We start from the raw sequence: 15,544 nt of genomic DNA, 5'->3' as shown, positions 1-15,544 counted from the left end.
TGACTAGGGGTTTGGTTGAGTGTAAAACAAAGTCAGTTTGGTGCATGAACATTTTGTCTTAGTGGGATACTCCTAGTGAAAAAGTTAACTCATCATTTTTTTAAGGGAAGGATGAAAAATTATACAATGTAATGCCAATTTTCTAATGTTGTAATTCAAAATCAGTCTTGATCCTTATATAACGTTTAAAAGCGACACACAATAGCTTAAGTTTTCTTTAATAGGGACATGAATCAATCTCTTAGTCAGCATATGCGGATTCAGTACGCGTATTAGTATTACAACACACTTCCCTTTATTTACAAGAAAACGTTCGGAGCAGGACAGAGTTTGTTCAAAACAAACACAGTTTTTGAAACAGTACTGTCAAAATCAGTACTGAAACAGTACTGTCAAAAACAGTACTGAATAAACAGAAAGTATAACATTATAAGTTTTCTGTCTTGCCGAACAGTACTGATATATAGGAGGGTAGAAATGTACCAAAAAAACGTGAGTAAATTCTTGGTAGGGTACAAATGCCATCTGGAGCGTAAATACCGTTTTGATTCAGTCAAACTCGTTAGATAAAGTCTTACCTTTGCATAGGAAACACAAAAGCAATGTGAGTACAAAGTTTCGATCAATGTTCGTGACCCATATTCCCATATGAATATACATGATATATCTGCACGACCAATCCCAAATGTAATGGGGCGAATGTTGCTACAGAAACGATTGATTTTGTAATAGCCATACATTTACGAATTTTTGTTATCTTTTGGGACAATATACGGCTCAGAAGCGCCTTTGTGTTATTTTTCTTCAATTAACTAACAAATGAACTTTAAAGCCTGATGAAGACCGGACCGTGACCTATAATGGTTTACTTTTATAAATTGTGACTTGGATGGTGTGTTGTATCATTGGCACTCATACCACATCTTCCTATGTCTATTAAGAAGCTATGCGAGCATCATTTCCATAGAAATACCCAACCGAGAACATAGCTCATAAGAGCACTGGCGGCAGGGTGAAGTACTTGTTCTTCTTTTAATGTATCCTTCATATTTCAGACACACCTTGGTCTTAACATAGACTTCAATCCTGCAGCAGATATGTCATCCCCTATATTGAGTTCAGAGCTAAACTCTACATTTCATATCCCTTGGCCCCACTGTATCTGAATTGTTAGGTGTCACAATCGTAGAAGTTGGTTGTAGCATCACCTTGTCACACACCAAATCTCTGCGAAACTTTAATAGTACTTTTTCCCCGACCACTTGCATGCATATTAATTGACCTGAAGTTAAACATTGACATACAATGTATTTTCACACAATATCAACTATAGTCATTATCAGGAAAAACCTCTTATCCGAAGGATTTGGTTAACTATTATAAAAAGTCAAAATTTTATTAACAAAAATATAACTTATTTACAGAAAATACACAAAAGAACTACTATATATATTCAAATCACTCAAAAATAAATTAACTTCCCCTACAAAATCTACATAATCACATCGAAACTATCAAATTCATTGTGAAGGAAAAAATAAATGGCGGAGCTGATTGACGGATAGGACATTTCCGTAATTAAAAAAGGTACAAATGATGTTTTTATTTTTGAGTTTTTGACAAAATTATTTGGAATTTGCCCAACAAAATTTGCATGCAGTATCGCATTAATATGTTTTGTCCTCTTAAATGTCAAATACTGTTTTTGAATCATATGTTTTCTCGTTTTCAAAGAAAAACGCATTAAATTTCTATCTAAAAAAACAGCCAACTTTAAATTTGAAAGTTTTATTTGGAGATGGTATTATATTTATGTCTTAATCATTCCGATGATCCTTGATGATATGTGCATAGAAAATATTTACAAAAATAGCGGGAAATTTAACCAAAAAATATATTTCTGGATTTTAAGGTAACTACCCAAAACCGTAAATTGAGAGGTACCCCCATTAAAGGGATAAAATACCAATATGTGACCATAGAAACTTTTTACGACCAGACGGAAATTAAAATATAGATATTATTCTATCATTTAAAACAATTTGCAGCCGTGTGTTATTCCGGACCATTTTAATTTCGTTAACTTTCGTCTTTTTCGATGTCAGTTGCAGTACTATTAGTGAATATTGAGATTCGAGAGAGTTTAATAGAATTAGTGATTGAGAATGGATGTGTCTCTATATGGAACAGTGTAAATTACTGCTAATGTATATATATGAACTTATGAATGCAGTTGACGACCTCACTATTGCTTTGAGACGAAGAACAAAAATGAAAACGCAATCCCTTATACATGTTATATTAACATACTTGTTTTTTCCATGTGTGTGTAGTGATTATTTGTAAATAATTGATACATCATCTCTTTTCGTTTTCATTTAGTTTACTTTTAATAGACAAATATATACCTGCTTATTTTCTAATTCAATGGATATGAGACTTAAATGACGTACCGTCGTCAATAGAATGTTTGACACCTTTGTTTTATACCGAAGTTATCATTATATAACCTGATATGAAAATAAGCCTCAATAAAATATGAAGAAAAAGAAATTAAATCAAATAATAATGGAATAACATTGTAAACGAAATTGATCCTTGTGTAACACCAGTATAATATTTGCTCAGTATACAGTCAGCTAAATAATATGTCAGCCAATAAAAAGATGCAATGTTAAATCATCCAGTTAAAAAAAAGTACTCATTATGGAAAACGCCGTTAAAATATGAACTTGTACAATATATTCAATTTTAATAGTATTTCCTTCATTTAACATATACAATTAAACAAGTATAGTAGCTGATGTCTAGACGTACATGACTATAGATAATAAAAAAAAGATGTGGTATTAGTGTCAATGAGACAACTCTCCATCCAAGTCACAATTTATAAAAATAAACCATCATAGGTCAAAGTACGGTCTTCAACACGGATCCTTGGCTCGCACCGAAAATCAATCTATAAAGGGTCCCCAAAAAATTTAAGAAATATAACAATTTATAAGAGCTATAAGAATATTCAGTATTCCAATCAAGGGCTCTTGATGGGCAGAATGACAAGTAGGAGTAAGCACCTTACCTATTTTAACACATAATGTACTTTTATTGTACATATTTCTCAGGATCACATAGAAATTACCACCTATATAATGTTTTAATTACTTTTATCTTAAACCAGAATGAATGACTTTGTCAAACGCTATTTTGAAATCAACAAAGCAAGCATAATGTTTCCGACCTTTCATACAGGTGTACTTTTCCATTATACTTTTTAATACAAACTTGTGATCATATATCCTACTTTAACCTGAAAAAAAAAATGACATGAATTTAGGATATCATATGTTTCTAAATATTATCAAGCCTTTTGTTTAGTATTGAATTGAATAGTTTTCCTCTACATATCTTTTTGAAGGATAATAATAAAAAAACAACCAATCAACTAACAATAATGACAAAATAACCATTTACTTTTACATGTCCTTTGAAAATTATTTTTTGAATAAAAAAAAATAGTATTGAGAGCTTATAGTTTTAACAACCAGATGTTTAATTATAAAGTAATTAAAACATATTTGCATCATAAGCATGATCATCACAATCTTCCGCGACCCCGACTTCTGTAGTTACCATCTCTAAGACGTTTATTATGGGATTCACCATAACTCCTTTAGTCAGCATTTGATTGAACATAAACTCTGTAATCTGTATTTGTGTCACTGTAATTCCTATTTTCAGAATTTCTCTATTGTTCGGATACACGTTTCGGGAGATTTATCGCCTCATCGACTGCGTCTTTTATACCGGGGGTATTTGATGATCAAACATTTACACCGTGTGTAGATATATGAAACTGATCCTTCTTCTGAAGAATCTTTGAACTGCTTTTTCTTTGAAAGAAAGTTTGCTGTTATCACAAAAGAACATCTTTTCATCTTTTACATATTCATCCTTTAATAAACAATTAGTAAACAATTATCCGCCCTTGGTGCAGGAGCGGATAACACAATTTTACATACTGAAAATGTTTCCAACGTTGAAGTTATGATTTCTTTCATTTTGTTTCATAGTGCTACGTTTAATTTTACACCATTTCATTTGTGAGCGAGTGAAAACGATAACATCTGATGGTTCATTTATACCTATTAGCTGGTTTTATGTCGGCTTAATATTTAGGGGGTGTTTTGTACATTTACGTTGGTATCTTCCCCGCTTTTCAAATATTGTTTTCTTGACTTCATAGAATTGCCGAATATCTTATCCTTAAAAACCAAATTGACTGGATTCACATGACATGAGTTACAACAGCATAGTGATATTGTCGTGTATGTATGTAATTCAATATTTCATTTTGTAAATTTTTATTATTTTTATTTTTTAATATCAAATAATCTAAAAAATGTATATCAAATTGAAAACAAAATATTTATGAATGACATTTTTCTATTTACCGTAACAGCTGTGTGGTGATATTTAATATACAGCCTATATATATCTGAATGAGATTTTTAAAAAACAGTTCTAATGCAGATATTATGTGAAAAGTAACCTCATTCGAGTGTATATTCATTATTTATTTTAAACATTGAACTTGCTATTAAATGTGGTAGTGAAGTCTCATATTACAGAGGAATCTCCTTAGAATACAATGTGTAAAGTGTATAAAGGGTCAGAATTGAACAATGCTATTATCTTTAATATCACGTTTGTGTCACAGCAAGGTTAAAACAAATTATTTGTATTTAAAGTGTATCATTTGACACCCAAATAAATTTCTATGGGCTATTATATATACGTTTTTTCTGTATAAATCGTAATTGCTTTTTGGAAGTTCATTTTTCAACTTCCTGATTAGTGAGAACGATGTTTTTACTCTTCTACTTTGCGTTTTTCGGGACAATGCCTTTTACCTTCTTCGAAAGGGTGTATATTTTTATTATGTATTAATCCCCATTACTCTATACAAATACGAGAAAAAAAATATATCACCATCAAAATCTCACACGCTTTAAACATGGAACCCCTATTTGAATTTCGGAAAAAGATATTATATATTTTCATTCAATTCTATTTATTTTCGTTTTATATTTTTATCTCTTTTTAAGGTGTTTGATTTTTTATAATTATAATTTAATAGGTGATGCCAGTGTTCTCTAAGTGGAAAAATGATGCATCGACCAACAATTTATTTTCCTTAAGACAAACATGCTCGGTGAATGCATAAAACCAGGTTTCCGTGTCCATAATGGTAATGAAAGTATTTAACCACTGCATGTATTATATAAAACTAAATATTTAATGAATTATTAACATGCAAATGACAAAAAATATTTTGATTAGAATTAAGTGAGAAAATAGAGCGATGTGACTTTTTTATGTTTCCAATGCGTTTATAATTTTTATCAAACTTTGTCATACCAATTGTTTCAGAATTATATGTATCATTTTTTTCTTTCTGAATCGATTACTACTTTTCTAAATTCAAGGGTTGCTTACCTTTTCTGTCCTGGCGGTTGATATCTTGTACCTGCCAAAAGTCACTCCATACGGGAAATCTAAACTAAAGTTCGTCGTACTTGCAGGCAATATTTCAATTGCCGTACTTTTCCGAAGATTTTGACAGGGCGAAAGTATAGTCTTTCAAACCATGTAAACATAGCCGAACTTGAGTTGTCTCATTGGCAATCATACCAAATCTTCTTATTATTTTATTGAAATACCATATGAACATAGGCAGATAATTACAAAAGTAAGTGTTTTCCTTGTTACGATTAATTCCCGAACATTAGAACAAATGATACGAAGAAACAGAAAATACATTCAGATTAAGTGGGTAAAAGCTGTATAAAAAGAACCCACAGTAACATCCTTACGAAAATTATCCTTATCGCTTTTTTAGGATTAAATATTTATAACATAATTTAATATTTATAATTATTATCTATACTTTAAATTTGTGTTTAATTTTGAGCCGGCTATTGTATAACTTTGAAATGAAGACTAGATTTTAATTTTCATAAAGCACTATTAAGCGAGAATAGCTTTATTGGATACAGTTCAAATTTGTAACTTGTGATAGGAAAGCGGTCAACTATCAAATTTCAACTTGACCTCCAATGAAATTTCTTTTTGAAAAATAGTTGAGTGTGAATACTGATGTTGTCTGTAAATGATTTGATCAAAAGATTAAAATTTTCGTTTATTATGTACCTATCATTTTTACTTAAATTGCATGACATAAGGTTTTAAAAGCCACATTTTTCAGAATCACAATATATCAAAATAGAATGCTACTTAAATTACTTTTCCCGGGGAAAAAGATAAATTTGAAAGTTGACTACCCGTGAAACTTCCTGTTTGAAATGCACAGGCACTAAACCTTTAACATAGCAGGTAGGTACCGTTATAAATTTATGAATGCTTTTTTCCAATAATTCAAAAATTTGAAAATCTTTATCTTTTATCTAACATTAATATTAAATGTTGTATTGAAGCAATTTGCAGTTAACCTCAATAAAAAGCAAGCATTAACTGAAATGGTACTGAAATTGGTCGATACTGTTAAAATGTTGCTGTTAATATCAGCAAGAAACAGACCACAACATACAAAAATGTTTCAAACTTACGTAGGTGCAGCAAACACCACAAATGACGAGAATAAACATTTAAAAACAAAAGTTTTATCTCACCATATTCAGTCACCTTTTTTTGTAATTGAAACTGCGTGTAATTACTGGAGATCATTACTTGCCACACATATTAAAATGTACTGCATCATGTTCTTAGTCAGCCATGACTGAAAACATTGTTTGATACAGTATTCCTAATGTTTGAATACCGTTAATCCAAAGTGAAGCTTTTTAGTTTATTTACAGTATGTATTAAGGACAACATACCTTGGTCAAGATACACTACTATTTTATTCCCAAATGTTTAGTGAACCGGGACCTGTTGGTAAAAGCCCTTACTTTGGAATGTTATTCGATTAAACACATTTTTTTCTAGATGATATATATTTATTTATGTGTAAAACAGGGCGATTTACTCACAATATGAATTATAGTCAACTTTTATGTTAAGTTTTTGAGTAAGAGCACTGGTATACACATGATTATCCTGATTTAAAGTAATTTCTCTCAATTTGATTGTCTGATATTGTCCTAATAAATTTCTGTACAATTTTTTATTACGTCAATTGGAATTATCTCCCTTATTTATTACGCCAATTGGAATTATCTCCCTTATAACATTGACCTAATGAAAAAAAGAAAATTTAAAAAAAAGTCCTAATATTTTGAATTTTTCACAGTTTTAGATTAAATATCTAAAATATATTTGGTTGATATTGTCCTAATACTGTATTTAAATATTATGATATGTAATATAACAAAATCAGGATTAATTCGTTACACAGTGTTCAATTATCCTAATACGGAATTTATCGGGTCAATAAAATTCATATTGGGTTTGGCTTCGCCTCACCCGATATGAGTTTTATTGACCCGATAAATTCTCGTATTAGGACAATTGAGCCCTGTGTAACTAATAATATCCCCTTGAAAAAATGTGTTTAATCCTTATAATTCTCAGCTAAACATTCGCGATTTTAAAGTTACATTTTTTTATTCGATCTACCATATTTACCACCAAATGCTCAATATTGACATGTCGTAACTAAGGAGTAGTCCGCCATATTGTGTTTTTGAAATCCAGAAATGTTCGATAAATGCAACTAATTTTAAAATTAAATAGCATGTTCATCACAATTTTCATTTTCATAAGATATTATCAGAATATGAGGCTTACAAGTAACGATATAATCGTTCGATTGAAAGTTTTTCATTCGTATGACGCGGATTTATGAGTTTTGAACAGCGGTATACTACTATTGCCTTTATTTATATAACTTTTAATTTTTTATATATTTGTTAAAGATTTAATGCATTATTCATCTTTCTTATATATGCATACAAATAGAAACAACTGTTATGTTTTGTTTTATAAATCTCTGTTTACCATTTGATTAGGGACTTCCGTTTTGACTTTTCCTCGGAGTTCAGTAAAAAAAAGTAGTTTAAGAAACATGGTTGATAGAAGTGCCAACCAGAGAGAAAATCTAGTTGACCAATCAAGTATTTAAAGATATGAAAATCATATAAGAATTATATATCAAACAGTTTACTTAATTGTGACAAACATTTGGACTAAGTTTCGAGTTAATGTGATCACAAAATATATAGAGCTTAACTTTAAACTATCATATATCCATGTTCAGTGAACTGTGCAATAATGGACAAAATCCTAATTGTTATATATGTTAACCTTTACTTTCCATGATAAATATTTGTACAAAGTTTCAGGTGGAAGTGACCAAAAACTATTGTAAATCAATTCTTTTACCTGATACGAATTGACGGGCTGACGGACGGAAATGCATTAGGATCGACACATATTTATTTTTCTGGCCTTGACTGGCATTTCCACCTGATAATTCTGTCATATATTACATTTACATCATCAAACCAAACAAGTAAATCATAACAACGCTTAAATGATAAGTAACTCATTTGGATTAAATCAAGTATTAATAAAGCTCTATAAATACACAAATAACTATATGAATAAAAAAATTATATCTACTAATACTCAAATATAAATCATATATGTATAAGCATATATCAGAATGTATTATTGAAAGACATATTCAAATTAGGAGATTATTCAAAGACAAACAAGGACAATAGGCGAAAAGTAATCTTGAGATTGCAAATTTACTAGAGATAAGCCAAAGCTACGATAACCAGTTCGGGTCCCTTAGCATTTCCCCTTCAATATTCTTTAAAGCGAAAACGTAGAAGACGCGAAGTCGAAAATTAAAAAAAAAAAACCGCAAAAACACAAAAAATGTTTTCACTTTTTGTTTTTCGAACGTCGCATTTTGGGCATTTACGCCTTTGGGTTTTCGCGAATTTGCAGTTCTGCAATCTTACGTTTTCGATACTTAACCGTTTTTGCGTTTATCAATTACAACCCTCCTCTGGTAATTTTTATATTGTTTTCAAATAATTTATTGTCACAATGGTTACGTTCATAAAGGCAACAATAGTATTTTTCGAAATTTATCCCTTGATTGAGAAAAAAACCATATCCGGGTTACAAACTAAAACTGAGGGAAACACATCAAATATATGAGGAGAAACAACGATACAAGAGAAACATGACACTAAAATGCAACTCACACAGACACAATCTATAACATAACAATGTCTATTTTTCTGACTTGAAACAGGACATTTTAAGAAAAGAAATGTGGGTGAAACCTGGTTTTGGGACTTGACAAACCTCCCGCTTTAATTACAATATCTAATATAACATCAAAATGACTACTTTATATGACAGGATAACAAAACAAATAAATGGGAAAACATCAGGCTTATAATTAAATACAACAGACGCATGTTTCGTCTACACAAGACCCATCAGTAACGCTAAGATAAAAAAAAAGTTAAAAAGCCAAAACAAGCACAAACTTGAAGAGCACCGAGGACCAAATGTTCCAAAAGGTTGTGCCAAACACGGCTAAGGTTATCTGCCTGGGATAAGAAAATCCTCAGTATTAGAATTACTCATACTTTCACAAACAGTTAATTTATAAAAAAAAAATGATTTATAATACATGTAGATATACATGTTAACACCGAAGTGACGAAAGAATAAAAAAGAATAAGTGAAACAACCTACATCAGCACATAAAGTGATCCACTCACAAAGTGACGCCTCATATGTAATAATAGTTATGATAGATTAAGTAATAATTAATAAATATTTCATAGGGTTTGAATATATGCTGGTGTTACCACGTGCACGGGTTTGCCGTTTACAGAGATAGGATTTATTGGCACCGTGGCAAAAACATTAAAATTAAAGACCCAATGATTTTTTCTATTGTAATCAGACAAATACGACAATTCATTGCATATTGATATAGATTAATTATGTTTTATTCATATAACTAATATTGTACGCAGGGAGCCTTACTTAAAATTGATATAATCCAAACGAGTAACTCTCTCTAAAAAACCGTTTTAATTAGTACATACATTAGTACTTGTTGTTATAAATCATAGTACTTGAAATGATGAATAATCTTGTCATCATCCAATCAAGTGAAAATTACAACAGTAAACAGTAATTGGCAATCATGAACATGCGAAATTGCGAAGTCGAAAACGCAAAATCAAGAAATGCCATCATGTTAAATTTTCGCGTTTTCAAATTGGCATTTTCTTTTATTCATTTTTTCGCGTAGATTTTGACAGGCAAAATGGTCGTAACCTTGCAACCATACGAATCAAATGTGCTTATTTAGAGGTTTTGATAATTTGTAAACATGAAACTTAGAGCGAGAACTGTGTATCATTCGTGGGCATCCGGGGTCTTACGTTGGGAAAGAGGTTTGTATTGTATTATCTTTAGTTTACTGGGTAATATTTAATTGCGTAATATATATATATATATATATATATATATATATATATATATATATATATATATATATATATATATATATACAACTCGTCTAAACATCAACCCAACAATCTTAGATCTGTAAATTTGCTTTCGCAAATTTTTGGTTCTTCCCTCGCCGGGATTCGAACCCATGCTACTGTGATATCGTGACACCAAATCGCCTGCACTGCAGCCGTCCCGCTAGACCACACGACCACCTGGGCTCTCAAAAAAGAGCTTTCGGTGGGCATGTGTTACCTTTCCACGTCAGTTTAAGCAAATTTACAGATCTAACATTGTTGGGTTGATGCTTAGACGAGTTGTATATACATTATGTACACAGCCATGTATCAACATCATTGATGGCGATCCGATGGATACATCTGTTGTAGGGTTGTCACTGACTCAGACGTACTTATGAATATAATTATTTTCTGTGACTGTATCTTACATTAATTTGTAGGATCCTTTACTGTAGATAATTTAGCTGATCTGTAACAATAACATCTTCATGCCTTATATATCATGTACTGTAGTACGCCGCTAGATTAAAACTGACGTGGAAAGGTAACACATGCCCACCGAAAGCTCTTTTTTTGAGAGCCCAGGTGGTCGTGTGGTCTAGCGGGACGGCTGCAGTGCAGGCGATTTGGTGTCACGATATCACAGTAGCATGGGTTCGAATCCAGGCGAGGGAAGAACCAAAAAGTTGCGAAAGCAAATTTACAGATCTAACATTGTTGGGTTGATGTTTAGACGAGTTGTATATACATTATGTACACAGCCATGTATCACCATCATTGATGGCGATCCGATGGATACATCTGTTGTAGGGTCGTCACTGACTCAGACGTACTTATATATATATATATATATATATATATATATATATATATATTATCGATAAGATTGATTTTAAAATTGTTTGTAACTTCAATATGAATGGAATAGACTAGGCATGTTATCCTTTGCTAGTACAAAATCTCAAATGAAAACAAGAATGTAATAAAAACCCATTTGCCTCCTTTATTCGTCAGAGAGGTCACAATATATGTCACATCTGCACACCACAGTTCATATTTGTATCCGCTCCTCCTCCCCTCATTTATTATCTTATTCTAATTGTACTTCACAATATAATGGTTTTAAAAAACACCATATAAAGAAACAAAAAGCATTCATTCGGAACAGATACGTTCAAAATTGAAAAGAACAACGTAAACATGTAGCCACCTTTGTCACTGCATTTAAACTAAAAGTAATTATCTAAGTTACTTTTATTTCAGCATCGATGAATAAAAAAGAAAACAGTAGTTAAAAACATATAAAATATCATGCATTATATATTCATTCAAATGGCTCTAACATTAATGTTTTATATATTAATTTATTATAATCTTATGAATAAAGGCGGCCGCAAACTTCACACACATTTTAAATATTACGTTATTATTTATTATGTATCTTTTTATCTAATAATGTTGCATAACGGATCATTTTTAGATGAAAATTATCATAACCTAAGAAGCAGCTTTGTGATATGTTTAGAGTAAATTCTATCATGGTTATGTGGCTTGCTTGGAGTGTTCTGTTAGTTCATGTTTTCTGTCAGGAAAGTAAGTATGATTTTCTCACATTTATGGAATGAATGGAGTTATTTGGTTAACGTCAATTAGATCACACAATATAAAATGTAGAAAGAAGTCAACATATTATAATATTGTTTATAGATCATGTCAAACTTCACATCACTATAATGGAGAAAAAAATTGAAAATGGAATTCATCGGAACAATAAAAAAATGCGTAACATACAGCAAATTCTCGAAATAGTAAATCATATCTTTTTTTCAAAATATGACTTTAAACAACAACTGAAGAGAACAGATACGAACATTAGTTCTTAATGCGAAGCAGAAGAGATTCATTAATTTCAGTTCCAAAGTTTAAATGAATCTGCCTATATTTAAGTTTTAACAAATGGGGAAGATTGAAAACACATTTTTGAACCAAACAAAGGTTTTATTTACAAAAGATTTTATGATATCAAATAAGTTTATTAGAGTGGTTGTTTCTATATATTACCATTCAACAAAATAGCTGTTTGTAAAATCTATATTTAAATATTTTACAGAGAAACCTACAATTGTGGTTACACCATATCAGTCAACACTTTATGGTACTTCAAGAATTGTAATCCAATGTACCGTGTCGTCGTCACCTGTCGCTACATCAGTCGGTTGGAAAAAGATTTCGTTAGTTGACGGTACTTCACAAGATATAGATTCACAACATCGATACGAGGGCTATCAAATCGCCAATTCAATGATTAATCCCCATTTGACCATCACAAATATAGCATTTTCTCATGAAGCCGACTATATTTGTACTGCAAGAAATGATGCTGGAACAGGACAAAGCAATTACGGAAGAATAAATGTAACTATCGGTGAGTTATGTTTTTCATATTTTTGTTAGATATATATATGGGGTCAATTAATTTCCAATGTGTCAGCAAATTTATTGATATATAAAAAAGAAGATGTGGTATGATTGCCAATGAGACAACTATCCACAAAAGACCAAAATGACACAGACATTAACAACTATAGGTCACCGTACGGCCTTCAATGACCCCATATATATTGTATGCGTCTACCACACTTTGTATCGAATGTATCTTACCGACTATCTTAACATGTGGCATTTATACTAGTGGCATATTACAGTGATCAAGTATTCAATATTATGAACCTTATTCAGTTAGTCTATACCACTTGTTGGCTTTAAATGGTTTTTCTGTATTTATTTCCATCGTTCATCATCAACACCTTCATCTTTTGAAAGTTATCAAAGGTACCAGGATTACAATTTAGTACGCCAGACGCGCGTTTCGTCTATATAAGACTCATCAGTGACGCTCATATCTAAATATTTATAAAGCCAAACAAGTAAAAGGTTGAAGAGCATTGAGGATCCAAAATTCCAAAAGTTTTGCCAAATACGGCTAAGGTAATCTATGTCTGAGATAAGGAAATCCTTAGTGTTTTGAAAAATTCAAAGTTTTGTAAACAGGAAATTAAAAAAAAATGACCACATTATTGATATTCATGTCAACACCGGAGTGTTGACTACTGGGCTGGTGAAACCTTTCGGATTTTTCGTCAACATCGTGTTGTTATTACCAAGGGTCGTAACACCACTACCCACCGTGTAAAATCCACACATACTGATACACCATATGTGAAGTATACACGATCTCCATGCAGATGCCTCCAACAAACCAATCGTTTCCTTGAAATGTAAAGGGAATACAATTAATTATATTAATGTAAGTAATGAAGGTTATACGTTAATGAATCAGTATCTATTGACGTACATGTGTAAGACAAGTTAGATCATTTTTAAAGATACTTATAGGTCATTTTTACTGATTTTACATGCAGTTTGCTATTTCAGATTCATATCTACTAAAAAATGTTTTGTCCGATTTTTAATTCAAAATCAATTTTAATTAATCATTGTACTTCAAATAAGAGTATTTACCACAATTTGATTCAAAAGTATAGAATATATATTTTTTTCATAGAATTACCATCTGTAACTGTAACACCAGAAATACAGTTTCCATTCGTTGATACTTCGAAGATAATAATCCAGTGCGTTATCACATCATCACCTACTGCCTCCACTGTTGGTTGGCAAAGAACATCTTTAGATGGTTATTCAACAGTACCAATAGTTGTGGCCAATAGCAATGGCAAATATCACGTGGACAATTCACTGGAATATCCACATTTGACCATTAATGATATATCATTAGCAGATGACGCTTATTATGCATGTTTTGCAATCAATGATGGCGGCAAGGGAATAAGTAATGGATCCAGGGTTGATGTCATCAAATGTAAGTCTTGTACATATCAAAGCCAAGTAGTATTTATTAACTTCTTCAATCTTTCGTTACTCGTTTAATATTCGAGTTTATTAAGGCATTTAAAAAAAAATGTTCCAACAATGATTTCAGTTTAAACGTTCTCATATATCAAAACACTGAAATACAGATTGCCTTTGTTTTTTTCAACAAACCAAAATTTAATGTTAAATACAAAACAATGATTATCACATTAATGACAATAACAAGATATAATACACGTTATGATAGTAATAAATAATATTTTTCTTTAATTTACATTTGTATTTTAATTCCCTTTGTAGCACCACTAGTTGTTAGTGTACCAGTAACAGAATATTCAGCATCAATTGGGTCTAAAGTCACCTTGCAGTGTTCGATCACTTCAAGTACTGCAACAGAAGTAAAGTGGCTTAAAAACAACAAAGTAATTACCACAACTGCTAGATTATCAGGGGGAAACGTAGAGTCTCCGTCTTTGACAATAAATTCAATAGAACAAGGGGACTTAGGATATTATGTTTGCCAGGCAACTGACGGAGTAAGGATTGTGACTTCAGATGACATATTTCTTTTTCCTTCAGGTAAGCAAGACTTAATGAAATAACTTTTAAATTCAATACAATTACCTTGTTAAAAATCATTAGCTACGCAATAGACAATAAAATAATACACGATTTCTTGTTTCAAATATTGATAAAAGCAGAATTTATCATCAATTAGCTCTGGCAAAATAAGCTCAGAAAACATCACTTGTTGCTGGTCAATAATTCAACCTAAATTGGATTCGTATTTATGCAACCTTTAGTTTGATCCCTTATAAATCAGTTAAAGGAAAGCAATAGCAACAATGAATAATGAAACAAAACGTACCCTTTCGTTGACTGATTCCACTCAAACTTTTTTTCTCAAGTTTAAGTCGCTGATGAACAAATGTTGTTAATGAAACATAACTAGATAAATACAGTTACGTGCTCGATGAATATTCATATCGATTGTGATGCTAGATCTTAAACACATGCATTGGTAACTGTTTATTTTAATATTTTTGTAATTTGGATATACATTATAGTATGTTATCAGTCAAATATTGATATTTGATTCAAATCGGTTGACATGAGTT

General features: G+C 31.1%; 1 long non-coding RNA gene across 1 annotated transcript; it reads left to right on the top strand.

The window, feature by feature from the left end:
* Positions 1-12,029: 12,029 nt before the first annotated feature.
* On the top strand, positions 12,030-14,409 carry LOC143049243 (uncharacterized). Its single transcript, XR_012970143.1, has 3 exons — positions 12,030-12,125; positions 12,643-12,957; positions 14,098-14,409. It is a non-coding gene; the product is annotated as an uncharacterized LOC143049243 (long non-coding RNA).
* Positions 14,410-15,544: the final 1,135 nt, after the last annotated feature.

The sequence above is a fragment of the Mytilus galloprovincialis genome, chromosome 10, assembly GCF_965363235.1.
Source record: "Mytilus galloprovincialis chromosome 10, xbMytGall1.hap1.1, whole genome shotgun sequence".
Classification (NCBI taxonomy): Eukaryota; Metazoa; Mollusca; class Bivalvia; order Mytilida; family Mytilidae; genus Mytilus; species Mytilus galloprovincialis.
The sequence above is the reverse complement of the archived record's forward strand: the minus strand, read 5'-3'. Positions and strand labels throughout refer to the sequence as shown.